The 24,007-nt window shown below is 46.1% G+C and overlaps 1 protein-coding gene across 1 annotated transcript in view; it reads left to right on the top strand.

Moving 5' to 3' along the window:
• Positions 1-24,007, top strand: part of CNTNAP2 (contactin associated protein 2) — a 1,945,511-nt gene that overhangs the window by 1,785,852 nt on the left and 135,652 nt on the right. The window lies entirely within an intron of this gene.

Below are 24,007 nucleotides of genomic sequence, written 5' to 3'. Positions count from 1 at the left end.
GTGGTTGGGTTGGTATGGTTGGGGTGGTTGGGTTGGTATCATTGGGGTGGTTGGGTGGTTACGCTTTCTCCTACAAATTCTTGATCAGCCAAGTAGAAGGGCGTGTAGATACAGAAGGAAAGACAACGATGGAGTTAACAGCAAAGACATCTCTTAGGGAAAAGGTAGACTAAATGTGCCCTATGTATATTTTTGCCTTGCTGCTTCGAGTCCACACGTCTATCAATAGACTGGGTGACGGGCACTGAGGAGGGCCCTTGATGGGATGAGCACTGGGTGTTGTGCTCTATGTTGGCAAATTGCACTCAAATAAAAAAAAAAAAATCGACTGGTTTTATCTGTCACACCATCCTCTCTTCTCCGTGCTCTCAGATGTCTGGAGCTTATCATGCTTCCCAGCGAAGGCTATTTTGGTTTATCTGACCTACTTCTTTCACTTACTCCAACACAATATGAATTAAACTGTGGTTGGGGTTTTGTTTGGGTTTGTTTTTGTTTCTGTTTTTTTTTTTTTGTTTTTGTTTTTGTTTTGTTTTGTTTGTTTGTTTTGTCTCTGTGGATGGATGCTCTGCCTGAAAAAAAAAATCCTTAAAACACAGACCTGCCCCAGAACCTCACTCTGGTTGTAGGCTTTTCGGCACACGAAGGCATGGTTTTATGATGACCGTCAGATTTTATTGCCGGTTCATTGATGGTCCCTACCCCCCACCACTGATTTTCACAGTGGAGGAGCCAGCCCAAGAGGCCCCATGAATAAAACAGAGTGAGGAAGTCTCCCTGGGAACTAAGCCAAGAGATCAAGGATGGGAACTCTCCGTGCGTTCTCTAGAAGGAGTGCAAAATAGACACCTGTCAGGAAAAAGAACAGCAGGGGGATACTGTTTTGTCAGCAGAGTGGAGTGTCACTTGGCAGGGGTCCAGCGGCCACTCAGACCTCATCCGGGTTCGGCTGGTTGCCGTGTGAAGTTCGGGCCGCAAAGCAAAGGCACAAGTCCCGTCGGGCTTTGAGCGCCGGTGGATGTCAGATTCATGACTTGATATGGAGTTTGCGCTTGGCCCTTAGCAGGAGATGCTAGAGGGTACTTTGAGGACGGGTCTTTCCTCAGAAAATGACAACGCGCAGTTACGGTGTCTTGTGCCATCAATCAAAGCGTGTAAATAAGGTGACCCGCCGAGGTGGGCAGAGTCCCTGAGCCTAGCACAGCGCCCGGCTCATCTCAGAAGCTGCATGTTATTTCCTGAGCAAACCAAGCCCGTCGTGAACCATAACTCAAGGTTTATTCAGGAACGCCACTAAGGCCCGGATTGGTACAGTTTATATCGTTACAGGATGAGGATGGTTTTATGGCATTTTTTCAACCTTGTGTTCATTGGCTTTCAATTAGGAACATTGTCTTGTCTTAACCCATGCCATCTGTCACCTCTTGCGTAGTGGCGTCTCTTGCCATTGCAGCATCACAGAATAATGTTAAAAGTTTAAAAAAAAAAAAGTTTTTTAAAAAGCTCAACAGTCTGCTTTCGGGGTGGTAGACTGCAGGAGACCTACCTGAGCTGTGGGGTCTTGCAGGGCTCACAATCCCCGTCTCCAGGAAAAACGCTCGGTGTGTCAGAACAGGGCCTCATGGATGGGGAGCCGGAGGCAAAGAGGAGGGTCGGGTGAGTGTGGGTTGGGGACAGAGCCATTTCCAGGTATATTTCCCAAAATGAAGTCCGGAGTAAAGGTAGGTAAGGAAGGCCAGTCCTTCTGGCACATTCTGCAAACTGGGGACTCTGAAGAACTAACCAGCAACCTGCCTTTTTTTTTAAAAGGTTTTATGTATTTATTTGAGAGAGACAGAGGGAGAGAGAGAACACATGCACCCACTTTGGGGGCAGGGGAGCAGAGCAGACTCCGCACTGAGCGGAGAGCCCCTCGAGGGGCCCGATCCCAGGACCTCAGGGATCGTGACCTGAGCCGAAGGCAGACGCTTCACCTGCTGAGCCCCCCAGGTGCCCCCTAACCAGCAACCATGTAAGGACAAATATCAGCTCAACCAGAGCCACCACCTGCCACAGAATTAGAAATTGCCCTGAAGATGGGGACAGGATTGGCTATTTTAGGAACTTGGGGCTTTTGAGGCATGGAAAGCCCTAGAAGTCTGGATAGTGGAGGGGCCAGAGAACTGCAGAGAGTCCAGGAGCCTGAGGAGGGCTTGGGGGAGAGTCTAGCTCTATTGCTCAGAGTTCTTTTGGTTGCAAATGACGGAAAACCGATTCCAAATTCCTTTGCAGGGAGAATTCTTAGCATAGGTCACAGAATTTAAGAAAGGGCTAACTACAGTTTGGGAGGAAAGCCCAGGGGACCTGGAGGATCACAACAAAGACCAGAGCCTGTTGCCCCCTGCCGTGGCCTCCTCTCCTCTCCGTGCTCCCCTCCCTCCTCCCTGCCTCCTTCCCTCTAGTACCTCTGCTGGTCCACCCCTCGCCCAGGGCTGGAGTGACCCCTCTTCCCGCAGCCTCCCCCTTTTCCAAGTCATGGATCACAGGCACTGGAGCACGGGGCTGAGAAGAAAGTCTGAGAAAAGGCTCAGGCTTTTGCAGAAGAAAGTCTCTTGGTTCTCATTTCAAAACCTCCAAGAAGGTCTGTGACTGGCCTGGCCTGGGTTATGTGCTGCCCTGTTGGGAAAAAGGAGAAGAATGACTGGCAGCCCCAGTCAGATGCGGAGAGTGGGGAGCTGGGGAGAGTCCTCCACAAGAGTAGGAACACGGTTCCAGAAGAAAGAGACACGAGAGGTGTGAACACAATGGCTGCGCAACACTTCGAGGCTAGGAACAGCCTGCAAGTGGGGAGCACTCCAAAGACACAGATGCAATTCTGCTGGAGGAGCTGTCCCGAGGGTGGCGGAAGGTCCTGCCCTCTCCCTTTCTGTCATATGCAGCAATGCAATTGTGCTGAAATTTCTGGAAGTGTTGAGAAAGCCAGATGCCTCCACCCACTTGAACTCAGCGAGGAAAGATTCATGCTCTCAGGTGCTCCAGGTCTTCCTCAGCCTCTCCAACCCAGCTCAGAAGGAAAGCAAAGCCAGGATGATGGCAGGATCAAAGATGGCAGCAGAAGAAAAGCTGTGGCTCCTCCTTCTGGAAAAGTAGGTCGGAGAGACTTCCCGCCCTGCTCTCTTTCAAGCGGGGAGGCCCTCGTGGAACATGCAGGCACCTCCCAGGTTACCATTAGAGCTCTAGAAGAAACGCCCCCTTCCTTCTGGACGCAGTCTACAAATCCATCTTAAGAACTTCTATAACCTCAGGCATGTATCGGAGAGATATGGGAAGAGTCCGTCACGATCCTTTCTGTGGGAAGGGATTCTAAGTGGTCTGGTTGCCTCTAGAGTTTTCTGTCGCTCCTTTCGGTCTCTTAGAAGCGTGTGCTATGTTTTTTGGGGGCGTGTTGCATTTTTACCATCAAACAAAAACATGAAACATACAGGTATCTTCAACCCATCCCGACAGCCCCCCAGTTACGTAACAAAATGTAATAACAGAGATATTTTAAATAATCTCACATTAAAATGCATTTCTAATCAAAGAACGAAACTAAGACTAATTCAAACATGAACATAAAATGCTATGATGTGATGCCTCTGGCATTAAGGTGAGATTTTATACATTTCTATACGCACAAGACAGCGCGTAATTCCAATGGTGTTTATCCGTGTTTACGGTGTTTTTAAAAGCAGGTTTACTTTCCTAGCTGGGTTTGGCTAAAGCTAACATTAAATTAATTTGCATTCCCTGAGCACATACTGTCTGAAATGGTGCTGAGCCCTTGAGGGAAATTGACCTTGGATGAAACATTTGCTGCCAAAACACAAAGTGCCCAATCTCCACATAGATAATGAGGAGCCGACTCTGGGAGTCATCAGACACCGGAGTGAGCCAGAACCCGTGACAACCCTCAAGTGGCGTCATTTATGAAAACTCACAGTTGCACCAAGGATAATAGCTGAAGGCTTACCGCCAGTCAAGATGTAAAACAAACCCCAGGCAGGCAGAGAGCACCTGAAAACGTACTGTATGCGATGAAAATTCATGCCAATTAGATAAATCCAAGAGCTGAACATTACGAGGAATAATTGCAAAGTCTTGTGTGACAAAGGCCTTCTTCCCACTTTCCTTCCTTCCTGCTGTCCAGAGTTTATTTCTATGCCCTTCTCTTCCTTTCATCCCCCATCCCACTGAGTAAGGGATGCAAGGTGGTTCACAGGCAGTCTGTACGATGACATAGAAAATTGAAGTTAAAAAAAAAAAGGAAAGAAAGTTGAATTTAAAAAAAAAAAAAGAAAGAAAATTGAGGTAAGTCACAAAGGTATATGTATTTCTTACCTACCCTGGGTTGGAATTACCATCATAGAAAGCTGTCCCATAGCACCGCCCACTTAGGCAATGTCCCGTCCACGGTAAGAGTGCACATTCGTCGGCGCCAACTGTGTCCTCAGCTCTGAGCTAAGCATGTTAAGCATCTCCCCCCATTCAGTCCTCACCAAAACTATCCAGATGTGAAACCTGAAGCTCACACATAGTCCAACATAACTTGCATGTGCTCGGGTGCTCTCTCTCTAAAATAAATTTTAAAATCTTTAAAACAAAAGAAGTGGATACTTGTGGTCAGTAAGAAAATGAGTGGTATTACAATGATAAGGATAATAATTGTTCTTAGTATGAAATAGTTTTAAAATGTGCAAAAAGCACAGAGAAATAATGTATATCATAGCCAATCATCACACATTTGGGCATTTTACTCTATTTCTTCACATTTTTTTTAAATGCAGTGATAGTCAAGGCCCTTGGCCCTCCTTGTTACAGAGTGAGTCCTGAGAAAGGCAGCAGACAGTGCTTTGAGCAGCATTTCTGCAACAAATGTGTTTCCACAAGGCCATCCAATGTAGCATCTCCAGGGAGAGTTAGGTGTAACTTAAAAATGGATTTCAGTGGCACCTAGGTGGCTCAGTTGATTAAGCATCTGTCTTCAGCTAAGGTCATGATCCTAGGGTCCTGGGGTAGGGCCCTAGGTCATTGGGCTCCCAGCTCAGCGGGGAGTCTGCTTCTCCCTCTGCCTCTGCACGCACAGCACCAGCCCCCCGTCCCAGCTCATGCTCTCCCTCTGCCTCTCAAACAAATAAATAAAACCTTTTTTAAAAAAAACAGATTTCAGTGCAAACAATTCCAGAGGGAGTAGGAGGAGGGGTAATGGGCCCACAAAAAGGGTGAGGGGCTGATGTGACACAGCTTTCTAATCCTCTGGCCTTATCCGTGGGTAAGACTAACTCTAAAAAATGAATAAACTACATGTTCTTAGTATGACTATCACATATTTCGGGGGCTTTGGTGAAAGTTCGACAAGAGAGAGCTCAGGGTGTATTCTCTGGCACAGATACTCAGAGTCTATATTCTCCCAAAACCAAGTGAACAGATGGTAAGGATGTCATGTTCATTTTGGCTTTCATCTAACTGGAGGCCCATCCCGTCTTCGCCAAGAAGAGACTAACAGCCTTCTCCTGCAAGCGAAATTAAGGACTTTAAAATAATAATAATAACTCCCACATCATAAAGAACAAATGATTAGGTTCTCTAATTTTTGTATCACAAAGAGCATGACCTCAGTTGTTTTCATCAGGAATTTTCAAAAAATTGTTTTAAAAATCACTGAATTCTGTCTTTTAAAATAGAATAAAGATGATAGTTTCTTACCCGCTAATAATCAGAATTACAGCCAAATTATAAAAAAAAAAACAGTTGCTAATGAAGCTTGCTAATGGAGCTATATATTGAATATGAATCCTAAAAATGGTCAGAAAGGTGTAACCAAGGGAAACACACACTGTATGCTAAATGCTAGGCACCGAGGGAAAGAAGCAAATATTAGGATAGCACCAGTTGTTACTACAAAGTAACTAAAATCTCAGTGGTTTAACCCAATGAATGACTCTCTTACATATTTTTTTAAACTTTTATTTATTTATGATAGTCCCACAGAGAGAGAGAGAGAGGCAGAGACACAGGCAGAGGGAGAAGCAGGCTCCATGCACTGGGAGCCCAATGTGGGACTCGATCCCAGGTCTCCAGGATCGCGCCCTGGGCCAAAGGCAGGTGCCAAACCGCTGCGCCACCCAGGGATCCCGCTCTTACATATTTTTAGAAAAGCAAAGCCCTGTGGTCCCCAGGAGTGATGAAATGATGCTAGGCAGGCACTCTGAGGTCCCCCGCCCACCACCCATCCTCCCCTCCCTCAGGGGAGTATATAGTTCTTGACTAAACCAAGTCTCTGTTATCTGTAGGGCCCTCCATGGCTCTGTCCCCTGGGAGGCTCTGCCTCGCCCATAATCTGCCGTGGCCACCTCCGAATTGAGTGTTGCAGATAAGGAAGGAGTCCCGAAGGGTCCATTTCCTGCAAGTCTCAACAGCACTCAGGGTTGTTTTACACTTTCAAGTCTCTTGTTGATGCATTGTGCTGGTTTCGTTGCCCGCGCAATTCCTCAAAAACCTGTGTTGGCTTCTGATCTGGGAACCCCACAGTCTTTCCTGGATATGAATCTTGGATGTATGTGATCACACCCTCTTGAGGTGATGGCAGCTCTCTTGAGGCCATTTGAAGCAAAAGACTTGCATGGGAGGTAAAGATCCTAATTTTACCTCCACTCATGGAGCTAAGCCAGTTTGCTGAGCTAAGAAATCTGAATGCGTCTTTGTTGGTCAACTTTTCTTGCAGTTTCTTTCTTGTTCTCTGGTGTAAGGCTCTAAATTTTTGGACTTTATTGCCTTTGGGGGATGGTGAGAAGCTGGCTGATTCTCTTCCGAATCCACTCGTTCTTTGATTTAGGAAGCGGGAAGCAACTGACACCCATGACCTTCTGGCTCTTCTGAAGCACCTTCCCCCAAAGCTACAGGTCACAGGCCTTGACTCTGCCTTCTGGGTTACATGAGGTGACAGTTGGGGGGGTGGGAAGAATTTTATCTCATACCACTGTAGTCCATGTTTCCACCCTCCAACATCCATTTCTGCACCACATGCCCCTCACCCCTGACCATAGCGCCAATGCTGCCTTGCTTAGGTTTCTGTGATGGGAGCACCTTTCCTCAAGGCACCCACTTACGCCTTACTTTGGGACACACTTTCTGCCATAACTGAAAGAATTTATAGATGGTGGTCATTTTTCCACCGGCGTGTGCTCATCTCCAAACTCATCAAGTTGAATATAGTAATTGCATACAACATTTCATAAGTCAAAATAAATAAAAACATCAAATAGATGGCATTAATGACAAACAATTGTTGGGGCAGTTTTATTAGCAGTAAAGTGAAAAGTAACTCAATGATGCACCTGTAGGACAGTGGTATGTGTGAGGTGATTTGAAACACTGAAACCTGTCCTAAATGTGGTGAATGGTCCAGTTAGAAGGTGTGTCAGGTAAGCTCCTCGGGCCAGAAGAAAGTCATTCTGCCCAGGACGGCCCCTAATAATCGTGTTACGTAGTGCTCGAAACTTCCGTGCATACCCTCATTTGATCCACTCAGCCTTATGAGTCAGGAGAAGCCTGGTGTTGTGAGCCCATTTAATGGATGAGAAAACAGAGAGCAAGGATGTCCAGGTGACTGATAAGGTCCCAATGCTCACAAGAAACAGACTTTTACTCCAGAACCTAGACAACCAGGCCCCTTCTCCAGGGGCCGCTCATCGCTCACATGTTACCTCTTCATTACCTTTGCAGACACGCAGGAGAACCAGGCTCACCCTGCTAGTTTGCTTTAGAAACTTCTGAAAACCTTTAAGAGTTTTAAATAAAAATAAGTCTTTTTGGGAGTTAGTGAGTTTGTTTTGGTTTGTTTTGGTTTTGGTTTTGGGGGGTCAGTTCAGGTAGCGGTAGGAAATAGTGAGTAGGATGCTTGTCTGGTAAATGGTTTTGACAGGAAGGGTGGATAAGACAACCTCCACGGCTCAGAAAATGCCACCTGCAGCCGGAAGGTGAAGCAGGCACGTTGAAAATCTCTGTAAGCAATGCCTGGGTGGCTCAGTCAGTTAAACGTCTGCCTTTGGCTCGGGTCATGATCCCATCCTGGGATCGATCCCTGCATCAGGCTCCTTGCTCACGGGGAGTCTGCTTCTCCCTCTCCCTCAGCCTGCTGCTTCCCTGCTTGTGTTCTCTCTCTCTCCAACAAATAAATAAATAAAATCTTTAAAAAAAAATCTCTGTAGAAAAAGAGGTTGATGGAGCAACTTTCGAAAAATTGTTAGAGGGATCCCTGGGTGGCACAGCGGTTTAGCACCTGCCTTTGGCCCAGGGCGCGATCCTGGAGACCCGGGATCGAATCCCACATCTGGCTCCCGGTGCATGGAGCCTGCTTCTCCCTCTGCCTGTCTCTGCTTCTCTCTCTCTCTCTCTGTGTGACTATCATAAATAAATAAAAATTAAAAAAAAAGAAAAGAAAAAAGAAAAATTGTTAGATCTGCTAATACAGCTTATGTGATTTAAACTTTTTTTTCTCAGAAATATCAATAAAGATGCCAGGATTTCTACCTCAACCCAGTAGAGGAGAAGCCTATGAAGGAAATAAAAACACTAATAACAGTAGTGTAGTTAGCAGCCAAAGCCATCTCTTGATTGTACTGTGCACCAGTGTCTCACTGCTTTCCAGGCTGTACTCTAAGTAAACAACACTCCCATGAGACAAATACCTTTTTCCCATTTTGCTGGGACATCGGTCAGTAAGGAGTAGTTGAGACCCAAACCCAGATCTGCATAATTCCCAAGCCCAGACTCTAAGCCTGTGCTGGAACTGGTGTCCAACTGCACAGGTTGAGTCAATGTGGTCGGACACAGTGGAGGACCCTTCCCTAAAAAGGCCAGTACGCTCCCCCTCCCCCCAGCTGGGAACCCAAGTTAGCAGATGGACTCCACGCCATTTCCACGATGCATTGGTAGATGACAAATACAGTATGTCGATAAGCGCATGCAGTGCGATCTCAGCTTTGTAACATTAATGATATAAAGCCTTTCAAGCAAATCATGGGTAGTATTATGCCAAACAAGAAAATGCAAAACCTACCGTGATTTGTGAAAAATTATATTCAAAAACTTTAAACACTGGGACACCTGGGCGGCTCAGTGGTTGAGCATCTGCCTTTGACTCAGGGCGCAACCCCGGGGTCCTGGGATCGAGTCCCACGTCGGGCTCCCCGCAGGGAGCCTGCTTCTCCCTCTGCCTGTGTCTCTGTGTCTCTCTGTGTCTCTCATGAATAAATAATAAATAAATAAATAAATAATCTTTTAAATTTTTTTTGAAATACCAAACTAGGTGATAATCTCCTTAGGAAAAAATAATCTAATGTAATGGGAAAACACAGTTGTTAAAAGAAATGACCTAATGACATCTGGCAGTGGGGGGGGACCATAAAAATCATAATGTCCCTATGTAGCAAAGGACTTAGCAGCCCAACTTTTAGGGCCGGTACACTTGTGCCCACGAAGAATTCCAGATCGGTTCTTCGGGTCTCCATGAACAATACCTCCTGCGCTTTCATTCTCGCATCCTTCTTTTCTCTGGAAACACAGAGACTGGACTGGCGTGAGACACCAGAGCTCAGCTGCGTTATTTTAAAAACGTGTGCCTTTATGACCCCGGAACGTTCTGACAATAAAGGGCAATACTCAAAAGCATATAGATGTAAACACTCCTGAAAATTTTAATATCTGAGGTTGTTCAAGTCTTTATTAAAGAAAATAACACTGTTTGGAAACATTAAATCTTTTTAGGGATGTCAGAACAAATAAAGAAAGTTGACCCAGCTAGCCCAAGGCCCCGCTCTTGAAATTACATTTACTGTAACTTCTTCCCTTCGGCTAATTTAGTGTTTATCTACTCGGCATGATGAACTCCCAGCCTTAGATGTGCACCAGCATGCTTGACAGAAGGGGGTGGTAGCAGGAATAACGATGAGCCTGTCAAGTCCCCTGGTCCTTCCCTCCCGGAAGCACTGTTACCGTTGGGTCGCTCTCTACTGGGAGTCCCGCAAATTTATTACTCGTTCGCTTTCCACTCCAGTGGAATGCTGACTTATGTTTAATTTTGTGGAGGGCATAGGTCAACATTTTATTAGTTCCTTATATCATTACGGTGGTTTAATTCCACAGAAGACATCTGGGAAGAGAAGAGAGAAGGAGGTATACATTGGGAACTTGCCTTTTAATTTGGCCCGTACGTGAGTCGGTTTGTCTTAATTTTGTTTTGTTTTCAATATTTCCATGTGTCCAGAGCAGCCGATTCACAAATCGAGACACCTATCAAAAACCCCATGACTTGGGATCCCTGGGTGGCGCAGCGGTTTGGCGCCTGCCTTTGGCCCAGGGCATGATCCTGGAGACCCGGGATCGAGTCCCACATCGGGCTCCCAGTGCATGGAGCCTGCTTCTCCCTCTGCCTGTGTCTCTGCCTCTGTCTCTCTCTGTGTGACTATCATAAATAAATTAAAAAATTAAAAAAAAAATTTTAAAAAACCCATGACCTAAAAAAATAAAAAAATAATAAAAATAAATAAATGAATAAATAAATAAATAAATAAATACAAACCATGACCTCATTAGCTTTTTGTCGTTTGGTTTCAGGTTGGGCTCTGGGTCTTGGCCTTTGAAAGGGTATTTCAGCAAATGTTCCTTATTTAGTTCTGAGTAGAAAGTAGGACTATTGGGGGAAGCGCCTCCAAGAAAAGAGAAGATGCACAGCTATGAGGCTCCATGATTCCCCACCACCGCCGGTGCCTTCAAAGCCTCCTGCGGCTTCAAACAAGAGACCATCTCTATACATAGAGGTGTGGGCGCCAGATTTGAGGACACAGTTCCCTGGTAGACAGTGGAGATGTGTGATGAAGACTGTGCAGAAGAAGACCAAGTGTTGCCAAGATGGTCCTGGGCTCTTCCACCAAGAATGCATTTTTCATATATTCAACACCACATGAGGATCGCCAAGAGCTTCACACAATGACATCTAGTTGGCATCAACCTCTGACACCCGTCCACCCTGCGACAGGAGAGTTCCACAGGGCAAACAGTCCTCAGGCCTGACATGGAGGAGGTCAGGTGTTCATCAACCCCATCCTGTGAGGCTGCGTGCTGATAGGAAGTATAGTAGACTCAGCCCAACTTCGTTCACGTATGTGGGGTCCACCTACCAGATGAAGGACATTCAGGTTGGCGAGGATGAGGCAGGTAGGGTGGGGATGACCCATGAGGCAGGTAGGGCGGGGATGACCCATAAAGGAACAAGAAGCTTGTGTCCCAGGAGGAGAGAAGAGCTCTGCTCACAGATAGGAGGACGCTGCTCTACCGCCTTCTCAACAAGCGGAGATACTTGTGCAGGTGGTAAAGCAGCAGGGGGTAGTAGCAGTTTGGGCTGCTCCCAAGGCCATGGCGCAGAACGTGGGATTTCCCTTCGGGAAGGGCGAGGGCCTAAGCAGAGAACACCGCCCCCTACCCCCACCACGGACCGGGATCCCCAGATTCAGAGGTTGTTACCAAAACATAAATAATTTAAAAAAACATAAATAATAAAGGAGTCCTTATTGACAAGCTCCTCCACTTAATAGCTCCGTGTTCCCTGGCAAGTTACCGAACTCTATTTCCTTATTTGTAAAATGGGAATAAGGCCGCCTCGTTTAATGGGGTTTGGGTGTGTGTGTGTATGTGTGTGTGTTAAATGAAAATACGCACGCAGACATCAAGCATGGCCTGTCGCCCAATAAACGCTCTTCGCCCTCCTTGCTTGCCAGCTCCTCTTCTTTGTTAAAAGCAAAACAAGCAAGAAAGCAGCTGTCGGGGCATTATCAGCAGGTCCCTTGGGATCAAGGCTCCTGTCCCATGGTTTGCAGATGCCCCCACGGAGCAAGTCCTAGTGTTTCTGGTGGGCAGCATCCAGCAAGAAAGGCCAGCGATCACGCAGACACCAACCAAGGGCCCTTGACATGTCGCGCTGGTGCTGAGGAAGCATGGAAAAGGGGAGAATTCATCATCCCCGGGGGTGGGGAGAGTGAGTAGCTCAGAGAGGACTCGCAAAGGTATCTGAGCTGTTCCTGAAACTCCTCCGACTCATCTGATCTGACACAGAAAAAGTCTCATCATGAATATGCCAACACGTCCAACTTTTTCATTTCTTCTCGAGAGCAATCTCCTCTGCAAACGAAGTGTGCACTCCAGGGCCAGACAGGGTCTCCATCCCTGCGCTCCCGAAAAAATGTGTTCACCTCGCTTTACAGGTCTTACAGCTCTCGGGGGGGAAAGCAGGTGCGATGCAGCCTGCGATGGGGTGTAGGCTTTGAGATGTCCATCCTCTCTTTCCTCCTCCAGAACACAGCAGCGCTTGTAAACCCCAAGGCTGGAGGGTTCATTTCCACCCCCCACCCCACCCCACCCGCAAGCATGTGAAACACATAAATCATCTCAAGAAAGAAGGTTCCTGGATTTCTGTTTTATCCGGCACGAAAAGCAAGGTCCAGTCTGTAAGGCCTCAAATTAGCAGGTCCATCTGCCGGCCGCTGAAATCTCTCTCCAGGACTGGGATTCTCGAAGCTACTTTTTAGGACCATAGGCAGAGCAGGTGAAAGCAGGTTTTCATCTCACCTAAATGTATCTCTTCTCTGAAAGATAAATGCATCTCAACATGCGGTCTGGGGCTCTGAGGGGTTCCACGCTGCCCCTCTCTCTGCTCCAAAGAGGGAAGAGGCCACCGGCATTGGGATCTTGGTGGCCGGTGGGGCCTGGAGCGGGTCCTGAGCCTGTGTTAGGATGCCCTCTCGTGGTCAGTAGCCATAATCGGTGTGCAAGTCCCTTGGAGGCCGTTTTCTACAAACAGGCGTCTAATCCAAGGTCCTGGGTTGTGCAGGTGAGAGGGGGGCATTAGTAGGGACGACAGTGGGACATGGTGTTGCAGACACCAACAGGAGCTCATCGTCGTCATGTGCAAAGTGTACGTACAACCCAGGGATTGTTTATACTCACACACCTCACAGCTCTGCCCCCTGCCCCCTGGACACCCGGGACCCCCAGCAAGTGTTTGCTGAGTGACTGACTATATGGATGAGTCAAGTTCATAATGAGGAAAGGTTGTGAACGCGCACCCTATGCTCGGTGGATTCTTTCTACTTTCTGAGGCATATTTGGTTTTTGTTTTGGGGTTTTTGTTTTGTTTTGTTTTATTTGAATTCAATTTGCCAACATACAGTAGAGCACCCAGTGCTCATCCCATCAGGTGCCCTCTTCAGTGCCCGTCACCCAGTCACCCCACCTCCCCACCCCGCTCCTCTTCTGCAACCCTGTGTTTGTTTCCCAGAGTTAGGGGTCTCTCATGGTTTGTCTTCCTCTCTAATTTTTCCCCACTCCGTTTCCCTCCTTTCCTTTCCAGTCCCTTTCACTGTTTCTTATATCCCACATCGGAGTGAAGTCATATGATGATTGTCCTTCTCTGGTTGACTTATTTCACTCCACATAATCCCCTCCAGTTCCATCCACATCGAAGTAAATCGGAGGCATATTTGATGCACGTTCTCCCCTCAGCTACCACGTAGGGAACTAAGAGAATGAACCAGTCCCACCCAAAGTGTCTGACATGAGGAACTATGTCCCACATGTTGGAGAGGACGGCGTGCACAAAACTTAGCGGGCAGAAGGGAGCGTCCAGGCCTGTAGTTCAAAAGTGAAGGAAGAGCATCAGAAAGGATGTGGAAGGGGCGCCTCGGTGGCTCAGTCGGTTGGGCGTCTGACTCCTGATTTCAGCTCAGGTCATGATCTCAGGGTCATGGGATCGAGCTCCGTGCGGGGCTCTGCACTAAGCAGGGAGTCTGATTCCCTCTCCCTCTACCCCTCCTCGCCTCAAAAATAAATAAATCTTAAAACACAGGAAGCGGAAGATAATAAATATTCCCTTCATCTATCCAGTAAATGGCTACCACCCTGCAAAGCATCCCTCCGGGTACCATCACCCAGGGTCAGAGTCAGAAGTCAGACAGTAGGAACGAGCCCACCTACCAGCCTGACTCCTCATGCCCCATGAAAATAATATCAGGATCTGGATTTTCAGCTTCCACTTGAGCTTGTGGGTTTAACCCCTGCAGCTGAACACCACAAGCGCAGAGCAGGGGCAGCAGTGGAATAGGAGACGGGTTCCTGTGGCCTCCAGTCTCTGGACCAGATCTGAAAACCTGTCCTGCTCCCAGAGATGGCTGCCAAGGACGCTGGGGTCAGAGACATCAGAAGACCCATAAAAGGCGATGTAGTAAAAATGGGGAGAGGGGAGGACAGAAGGCAGAGGCGACACTGGGGTGACCAGTATTCTCTGCACTTGCTGGGGGCATCGCGGCAGCCTAGCTTTGCGATGGCCCAGGGTCCAGGCCGGCACGATGGAGAAGCTTGGACTTTCCACCCCACAGCCCTCTGGGCTTTGCCTCCTAGGACCTGCATCCTCTTAGGTGTCATAACTGAATCCCACTAGCTCGGTTTCCTCAGCTGTAAAATGGGGCACCCAAGGCGATAGGCCCACAGGCTGTTGGCAGATTCGTTGAAATAATACGTATAAGTTCGTGCAGGTGGAACTGACCTAGAGCTGACCTTCAAGAAATGTGAGATGCCACATTGACGATGGTGATGGTGAGGAAAGGGAAGAAGGCTGAGAGTTACCTCCGTCCGGTTTGTGACGGCTTTCTCCCACACACGTGCACGCACACTCACACGCACAGGCACACGCGTGCACGCAAGCGTGAAGACTCTTCTCACGTGTCACACAAAGCTTCCCCTTGTCCTTCTTCTGTCCCTTTCCTCACCACCCCCACCTCTCCCCACTTTTTACTTCTTCGAACAGGCTCCAAACACAGCATTAAAGGACATTAGTGTTTCCAGAAATCTGAGCTTTTCTGCTTCCCATGAGCCAGCAGACCGGCCATCAGACGGAGCTTCCAGACCCATGTCACTCCCCCACCTTCTGCAGTCGCTCTGCATATAATGATTTTCTGGAGGCACCTTTCCGCTCTTTCACCTGGAACAGAGTGTGAAGGATGCGGTTATCAGGCCTCTGATAATGCCAGTTTTTAGACTCCCTCCTGAATATCGTTACTGCCGCCAAAACCTACTGGCAAAGTAATATCGATAGAGCCTCTGTTGAAAAGGATGTGTTTGCTGAGGGTTTTTTTTTTTTTTAATATCAAGGACTTTAACTATATTACAGTTAAAAATCAATAGAAATGTGACCTTTTCAACCACATAAAATGAGTTCATTTTTATTATTAGTCTCTTTCTGCCATCACAGTTTCGTGATTGCAAAAGGAACCAGGTCAACGTAAGTTTTATTGAAAGACCATTAAAGAAACAAACTCAAATTCATTTAAATACCAAAGCCAGTGCATTAAAGAGATCAATAAAGTAAAATCACCTGAGGTTGCTTTCCTTAAACACCCCACATTTGAGAACCATCCCGTAGCCACAATTTGAGCAAACCTATAAACCTAGACGACCAGCCAATAAAGAAGAAAACGCTATTTCATTATGTAGGTTTAGAACCGTAAAACCCTTCACTTTAGTCTGATTAAACATATAGCATTTAAATTTTCACTCAGTATTTTAAAACATCACCTGGCAAAGACCCATGGCTGGATGAATGCCATTTACTTAGGAAAACCATTAGCTCCCCGGGTCAGGAGAATGACAATGATAGAAAACACCATTTCATTTCTTTAAAAGTAACCAACACAGAATTAGCTCGACTGGAAGGGAGTCTTAGCCTTGAAGGGAATCAAGATCTTCTCTTTCCGACAGCACGGAGCATGGTATCTTGCGCACGGTAACGTGTATTAAATTGAATGTTCGCGACGGACGCCATGGACTTGGGGTAGACCCAAACTTCCTGGTGATCCAGGTTCCCCATGTCTGAGTGTGATCCTCCTCTTCCATACCCCCTTCCCTAGACCCGAGAACAAAAATAATTGTCCCAATCCTCTTCAGGTTCTTCCTGAGATACTACAATGTAAATTGCAAACTTGAGCACTAAGGTTTGCTCAGGATGGTTTTAGAATCAAAGGGGTCCTCATGGGATATTGAGCCCAACCTGTGACCCAACCTGGAATCTCCACCAGTCCCCGCCTGACATCACCGGATATGGGAAGCATTGCATTCCTCTTGATTTGAAAACCACTTATTCTGTTCTTCTGATTATAAGATTAAGAGTATTTATTGTAGCATGTTCAGAAAAGAATGCAGAGGAAAATTAATTTTGCCTGAGCGTTCCGTTGAAAGCCAGTGCCCCCATGTTTCCACTAAAGCCACCTTGCCTCCTAGGGGCATTGTCCGGATACTTCCGTCTTCCTTCTCCACTGGCTCGTTCCCATCAGCATTTCTCTCCCTTTAAACAAAGTTCTCTCTTGACCCCACTCTCCCCATTTCTTTGTATTTCTTGGCAAAAAAAAACCCCTTAGAGATAGCTGTCTATGCTCACTGCTTCAGGCCAGCTTCTCCCATTCTCTCTCTCTCTCTCTTTCTCTCTCTCTCTTTGTTCCAGTCACTTTTACTGAACTGTCAATTCCATGCAATGCAATGTGCACACTGGCCGATTGAGGAGTTTTGATAGATGTGTACACCCACGTAACCAACACCACAGTCAACATAGAGGACATTTCCAACACCCCAGATGTTTCCCTCAACCTCTTTCTTGGCAATCCCCTCCAACAACTGCCCCCAGGAACTACTCCTCAAATTTCTATTCCCATGTCTGTAAAACCATATATTCAGTGGCACCTGGGTGGCTCCAGGAGTTGAGCGTCTGACTCTTGATTTAGGCTCTGGTCATGATCTCATGGGTCATAAGATCCAGCCCTCCAATGGGCTCTGCACTCAGCAGGGAGTCTGCCTGAGAGTCTCTCCCTCTGCCCCTTCCCCCACTGGCTCTCTCTTACTCTCTCTCTCTCTCTCTCTCTCTCTTAAATAAATAAATAAATAAATAAATCTCAAATAAATAAATAAATAAATAACTCTGAAACCCCACCTTCAATTTTACCTGTTTCATAATTTTATACAAATGGAATCATAGACTATATCATCTTTTATGTCTGGCTCCTTTCACTCCACATAATGGTTCTGAGATCCATTCTTCTTCTTGTATCTGTGGTTGCATTTTCATTGCCGGGAAGTATTACATTTATGAATATACCACCGTGTGTTTATGCATCCACTTTTTGATGAAAAATGGTGAGTCATTTCCAGTTTAGGTATATTTGGAACAAACCTGTTATGAACATTTGCATACACACACACACACACACACATACACGCGCATAGGATATACTTTCTTCATTTCTCCTGAGTAAATATCTAGGGGTAGAATTGATGGGCTATGCGGTTAGCATATGCTTAACTTATTTTCGGTTTTCTGTTACCTCCACCAAAGCCAGAGAACTCCAGCTGCCCCACATACCCACCAGCACTTGAAAACCTAACCTTTTTCATTACAGCCCCTAAAGTGGATGTACAGTGTTACCGCATCTTGGTTTTCATTACCATTTCCTCTCTGACTAGCGACGTTGAGCTCTCACGTGCTTATTGACCATTGGCAAATCTTTCGTGAAGTGCCTGTTCAAATATCTTGCCCCCCTTTTTTATTGAAACACTTGCCTTTTGATTACTGAGTGATAAGAGGTTTTTTACAGTCCATGGCCAGATGCATGTACCATGAATATTTTCTTCTTCATTTTCTCCTTTACCGATTCTCAGTCATGCTTTTGCCCACTTCCGAAAACCACTGCATCAAGATCATTGGTGACCTCCCCACTACTAAATCTAATTTTCAGTTCCCACATAGCTCTGCTTCAGGGCAATATCTGACACAAGGGATCCCTGCAGTTGGGACACTGCCTTATTCATATTTCCTCCGCGTTGCCGGCCCTTCCACTCAGTCTCCTCTGCTTGCTCCTCTGCTTCCTACACTCCCTCAGTTGGTGTACTTCTGGGCTCAGACTTTCCTCCATCCTATTTTTATTCACTCTCTTGGTGATTTCATCCCAAATTATTATCTCAACCCAAACCTGTCCCAGAATTCCAGACTCAGGCCACGCTGACTGCTGGGCATCTAACCCACTACTGGATGTCTAATAAACATCATACAAACTCAATATTTCCAAATATCACCCCTAGCCCCTTCCTCCGCCCACAGGCCACATCATCTGTAGCCTTTGGAGTGTCACTTAATGGCTACTTCATCCTTCCAGCTGCTCAGGCCAAAAACCTGGGAATATTGCTGGAATAGCGCTCTCTCGCTCCTACATAACAATCTGTCAGAAAGTCAGAGTGGTTCTTCCTCCAAAACATCCATATCCTGACTGCTTTCACCCCTCAGAGCTGCTGAGCCTCCTTCAGCACTGGCCTCCCTCATTTCTCACCAGCTGGCTACAAATTCGCTAATTTCAACAGTTTGGCAGGGTGACTCATGGAACTCAGGAGAGCGCTATACTTACGATTACAGTTTTGTTACAAAGGATGTGACTCAGGACCATCCAAAGTGAGGGACGCGAGGGTGAGATTTGAGAGTCCCAAAGTTCCTTGTCCTCAAGACACATCACTCTCCTGGCATATCGATGTGACTACGCGAGTACTACAGACAGCGAATTGCATCCTGGGCTTCCGTGTCCAGAGGATTTTTCTGGTTTTATTATGTAGGAGTGATTGATACATTTGTTGGCCACCAGGTCAAACTCCATCTCCAGCCCTCGATCAGATCACCTTGATTCACAGTTCCCTGACGGAACCAACCCTCCCTCCCTGATGGAACCCCAGTGTCCCCCCAGGATTTCCAGGGGTCTTCTCTGTCTCTGGGCTCTTTCTTCTGTGGATGCTCTCTCTGAGCCACAACACACCCACCAAAATGCAGCCCACAGCTTCTGTCACGTGCAAACACATACAGCCCCTCAGGGCATTCACTGAGCAGCAGCCCTTATTAGACATCTCCAGGTCAGTGGGGAAGGACAGAGAGTATTGAATGAAGTCCTTTTTTTATTTGCATTTATTCTATGCAGAATTTACTCCCGGGCCATAAGTTTTTGTTTTTTCAGTTTCTTCTGGGATATCTTTCTCTTCTGTGCAACCTCCTCTTCTGGTTAAGGAACGATCTGCTCTTTTTCAGTAAGAATCATCTCGATGTGGCAGGGAGAGCTCATGTACGGTTAATCCGGCCATGAGCCCTATAAGTTCTATGTCACATCTTGGGGGCTTTTTTCACCTGGATGTGTTCAATGACCAGAGAATCTACATCAAAACCCTTAAGTTCAGCATTACTCTCTGCATTTTTAAGCATGTGCAGTAAAAATTCAGCACTCTTCTTGGGCCACCGACCCTGTGTCCAGCCCCCCTGTTTGGCCTGCGCACACCTACCAACTCCACCATTGTAGCGATGGAATGGCACACACTGCTTCTGCAAAATGACATCTTTCAGATACTTGGTGGCTTTTTGGATATGCATACCCTTGATGGCCTGGAGAGCTTCACGTGTGTTCTTAAAGTGAACATGAAGATCTCAACCTCTCGATTTGCATGATTTTGTAGGGTTTCCTGGGTCCAGCAAGTAGCGAACCATTTTCAGAGATCATCTCAGGCCACTTGGGGGAAGAAGAAGAATGGTGGCTCCTGGGAGAATTCATCTTGAGTGAAGTCTTGAGCAACAAACTGCTGAGGGCCACACATGACGTATCAGTGTCCTCAGCAGGCCCTTTACTCATCATCCCTCTGTATAGCTTTCTCACAATTTTCACTCCACGCAGTGCTGGGCTCTTTTCTCTCTGATTCCTTCCCACCCCTGGCTCTCCACCTTCTTCCTTAACCTGTCTACAGGTCTCCCCACCATTATGAGCAAAAAGAAGTAGACTCTTGGGGAGCCTGGGTGGCTCAGTTGGTTAAGCATCTGACTTGGTTTCAGCTCAGGTCATGATCTCAGGGTCATGGGATCGAGCCCTGCATTGGGCTCTGCACTCAGCACAGTCTGCTGGAGATTATCTGCCTTTCCCTCTTTCTCTCCCTCTCCCTCTGATGCTCTCCCTGCCCATGTCTTCTTTCTAAAATTAATAAAATCAGAAAGAAAGAAAGAAAGAAAGAAAGAAAGAAAGAAAGAAGAAAAAGAAAGAAAGAAAGAAAGAAAGAAAGAAAGAAAGAAAGAAAGAAAGAAAGAAAGAAAAAGGAAAGAGAGAGAAATACAGACTGTTCCCAGGACAGGGTCCAAACTTCCCAAAACAGGGTCCAAACTCCTGGGCCCAGACCAGTCAGGTGATCAGCAGACATAAAACCTTGAAATTTCCCTCCCAATAGAGAAATTGTGGTTACAAATAACAACAATAAGGGGAGATATAACATCAGAATAAAAATAAATAACCCCAGCCATGCTTGGCTCAAATCAAGACTTTGCTCCTTGGTATTCAAATCCCTGGACAATCTAGCATCCCTTTACTACTTTCCTTGTCATTTACATTTCTTTCCCAAATGCACCCCAAGAACCGATAAGGCTGGTCACCTCAGGACCCCTAGAGATGTGTGCATTCCTCCTTTTAAATGTCTCCACTCTGCAAAGTTCTGTATTTAACCATGATGGTGGTTATTTTACATTTTAAAATTTAGAGAAATAGATTATATTCATTTTTCATATATTGCTTTATACTATTATTCCTAACTGTTTTATCAGTCTTATTTCCAAAACAAGAGTAGAAGCACCTTGAACCCAGCTGGGCACATCTCTTTATGCACATCTTCAGCTTAGCTCTCAGCCCAGTTCACACGGTGGCTGGGCAATAAAATCTCATGAAAGTCCTTGCATAAGATTAGGTAGTAGTAGTCCAGTCATTTCCTGAAAGACTGCTAGAAGGAGATATGGTCAGGGGACAACTTGAGTCTTATGCCAGGGTCTCTGTCTTCCCACCATGTCAGGTCACCCTGTGATAATCATTCACCTGTGCCCTGGATGCCTACAGGCCAGGTGTACTGCCAGACAGGGGTAACCTTCTTACGAGTGCACAATGATAGATGCCTCTGGCTGCTGCAGCCAGCGTGCTCACTTCTGAAGATCTGATCAATTGCATCCTTCCATGAGGTGCTCATCTTCAATTAAAGTCCTGTGTCTGGACCAGTGGCAGTGAGGGCACCATGTTGAGAACTTGACAGTCAAAGAGGCCACCCACTTCCACACCGACCAGTCCAACCTCAGCAAATAACCAACGTGACATGGATAACATCAGCCACACCAGACTACAACAATTTCCCTGTTCATAAATTCACTAGACAAATGTTTCCTACTTACATCATTCCTATTGATGGCCTCATTAACACTCCCCACACACACACACAATTTGCCCAAAATTCACCAGGAACCAAATTTAAACAACCCCTGAAAACACGTGCTTGACAGATCAAGATTATGGGGCTAATCATATTGGTCACATCTACATCGTTTCTCATAATTGTTCTCATTCTTGTTTCATTATTCTTTTCACTTAATTAATAAAAAAATTTTGCCATTACATTATATACTTGCAGCAACATGTTAATACCTATTTTCAAAACTGTTCCTAATTTTGTTTTTTTTCTCCCCTTATTTGTTTCCTTCCCCCTTTTACACCCATTTATTTGCTTTTCCTTACTCCTGGAAAGTCGTTTTATAGTCTCCCATAATGTGTTTTGCCTTGAGCTATTCAGGAAAATATGCTGCATGAAATTATTTCCTTGATGCTAATGATATAAATTATTATCTAAACCACCTACTATGTGTCATGATTCATTTGAATGGTTCCTAAGTGACTTTAAATACGGAAGTGCATAAAAATCACGAGCCATAAAAAAATTTTAAAAATAAAAAAATAAAAAAAAAATCACGAGCCATGTTCATACTAGATCTCTAAGAGGGAACTCAAACTCGGAGGCGTAATTACTAGACATTAATTCAGATACGGGTTTTTAAGCCTTACCTTTATCTTTTGAATTCTCACGTGCAAAACCTGAAAGTCCTAGGTATTTTCTGACCAGATTCTTTGAGAAAACAGCATAGTGTTTGAGTATTTTCTGCTAAAAAGTCTTTAAAATTAATGCTGTTGGGGCATCTGGGTGGCTCAGTAGGTTAAGCGTCTGCCTTCAGCTCATGTCACGATCCTGGCATCCAGCTCCCTGCTCATGAGAGGAGTCTAGTTCTCCCTCTGCTTCTGCCTTTCCCCACTGCTGTGCATGTTCTCTCTCTCTCTCTAATAAATAGATAAATAAATCTTTTTTAAAAGTTAATGCTGTTAAGAAATGCCATATCAGCTGTGAAAGGAGAACTACTCCTCTCATTCATTGAGATTTATAAAAACTATACAGATCTATTGATGCAAAGTCAATTTTCCTTTTTTTTTTTTTAACAATTTATCTTTAAGTAGTATTCAGTGTTTTTCCAGTAGGTGGAGTGTTAGGTTAGGGGAAGCAGATCAACATTTGAAAGCTATTTTTTTTCCTTTTTACAACATTGAAGAATTTTTCGATATAAAACATAAATCACCTAACGGATTCACTAATTCTTTTAATTGCATCAATACCACAAAATTCTGGCTGTGCTGGACCTTATGAGCAGATCTACTGTACTAATTACATTACCATAGTAACAGTGGCATAAGGACAACAGCAGAAAGGACTTATAATGCCCTTCATTTTAAAATTGCTCATCAAGCCATCAGTGAAACCTCCTGACGTCTCTGAGAAATAACTCACACATGCATACAGCAAGGAAAGATCTGTCTTAAATCCTCTCTTACTTAAGCCTTAAGTGTTTCTGGAAAAGAACCTTCCTTGTGAGTTTATTAATACTGGTTCAAGGCTGATGCCACTTCCAGTCTTGAACTTGGGCAAAACCACTAACTCTCCTTGGGACCCTCCACACCAAGATGAGGGTGGGAGGTGGCAGAGATAAACTAGCTGTCTCGGGGTGCCTTGCTGCTTAAAAAAGATCCTTGACCTGGCCTTTATATAAGCATTTCCTTCAGGCTGAATGTTAGGAGCCAGATTTGCTGAGAACCCTACATGCACATGCAGAGGGACAGCCCTGGTTGTGACGTGTGTGTCTAGGAATTGAATGTGAGCAAACCCTGCCCCAGCTTTATAGGGCGGGTGGCCCTCTTCCCAGCCCTCTGCCCTCACCAGGATCAGCTGCCATGAATAATGGGCTGAAGGATGCCTCAGAGCGATGCCTGGGAGCCCAGTTTTAGCAGAAGGTTCTGCTCGAAGCCCCTGTGTTTCTGGGACTTTTTAGGCCCAGAGTAGTGAGATGGTTTCAAAGGAATCTTGGGCCAACCCCCTTGTTTCATGAATGAGGCAACTGAAGTCTAAGGAGTCTTTGTACTGTGTTGAGTGTCAAGCAGCGGTTGAGTGGAGCCAGGACCCGACTCCCAGCCCTGGTCTCACTCCTGCAGACCACCCCTCCTCTCTCACCCTGGAACGCTGGAGGAGTCCCCTAGAGACCCTCACAGGAGAGCAAGACTCCCACCTTCCCAACCTCCAAAGAAGAGAAACAAGACCACAGCAAACCAGGTGTTGGAGGCAGTGGAGAAGTAACGAGAGAAAATGAGTATTCTCCTCTTTGTGTTCCCACGGCCAAGGGCTCATGTCTGGAGAGAGCCTCTAGCTCCCATTTGCAGGGTGTTTTCCATTCTAGAAAGGCTTGGGGCCAGTGGATTCAACTGAGTCTTTCCTAGCTGTGGAGGCAAAGTCCTCGTGGAGCAGAAGGATCCCAGAGCCAAGGAGATGGTGGTTGAGCCTAGCTTATCAGGGCCCTGTGCTGAGGCGGCGAGCTAGTGAAAAGTGAGTGGTCAGGTACTAATTCCCAGAATAAGAAATCATTCATTGTATTTGTTGAAAGGACAGCGGAAGAGCTTGCTGAGGGAGGACACGGCACATACAAAGCCCTGAATGGAGCGTGGGTAAGATGACGTGGTAGGCCCAAAGGATTGAC

Source organism: Vulpes vulpes, chromosome 7 (assembly GCF_048418805.1).
Source record: "Vulpes vulpes isolate BD-2025 chromosome 7, VulVul3, whole genome shotgun sequence".
NCBI lineage: Eukaryota > Metazoa > Chordata > Mammalia > Carnivora > Canidae > Vulpes > Vulpes vulpes.
Note: the sequence above shows the minus strand (reverse complement) of the source record. Positions and strands in the feature narration are given on the sequence as shown.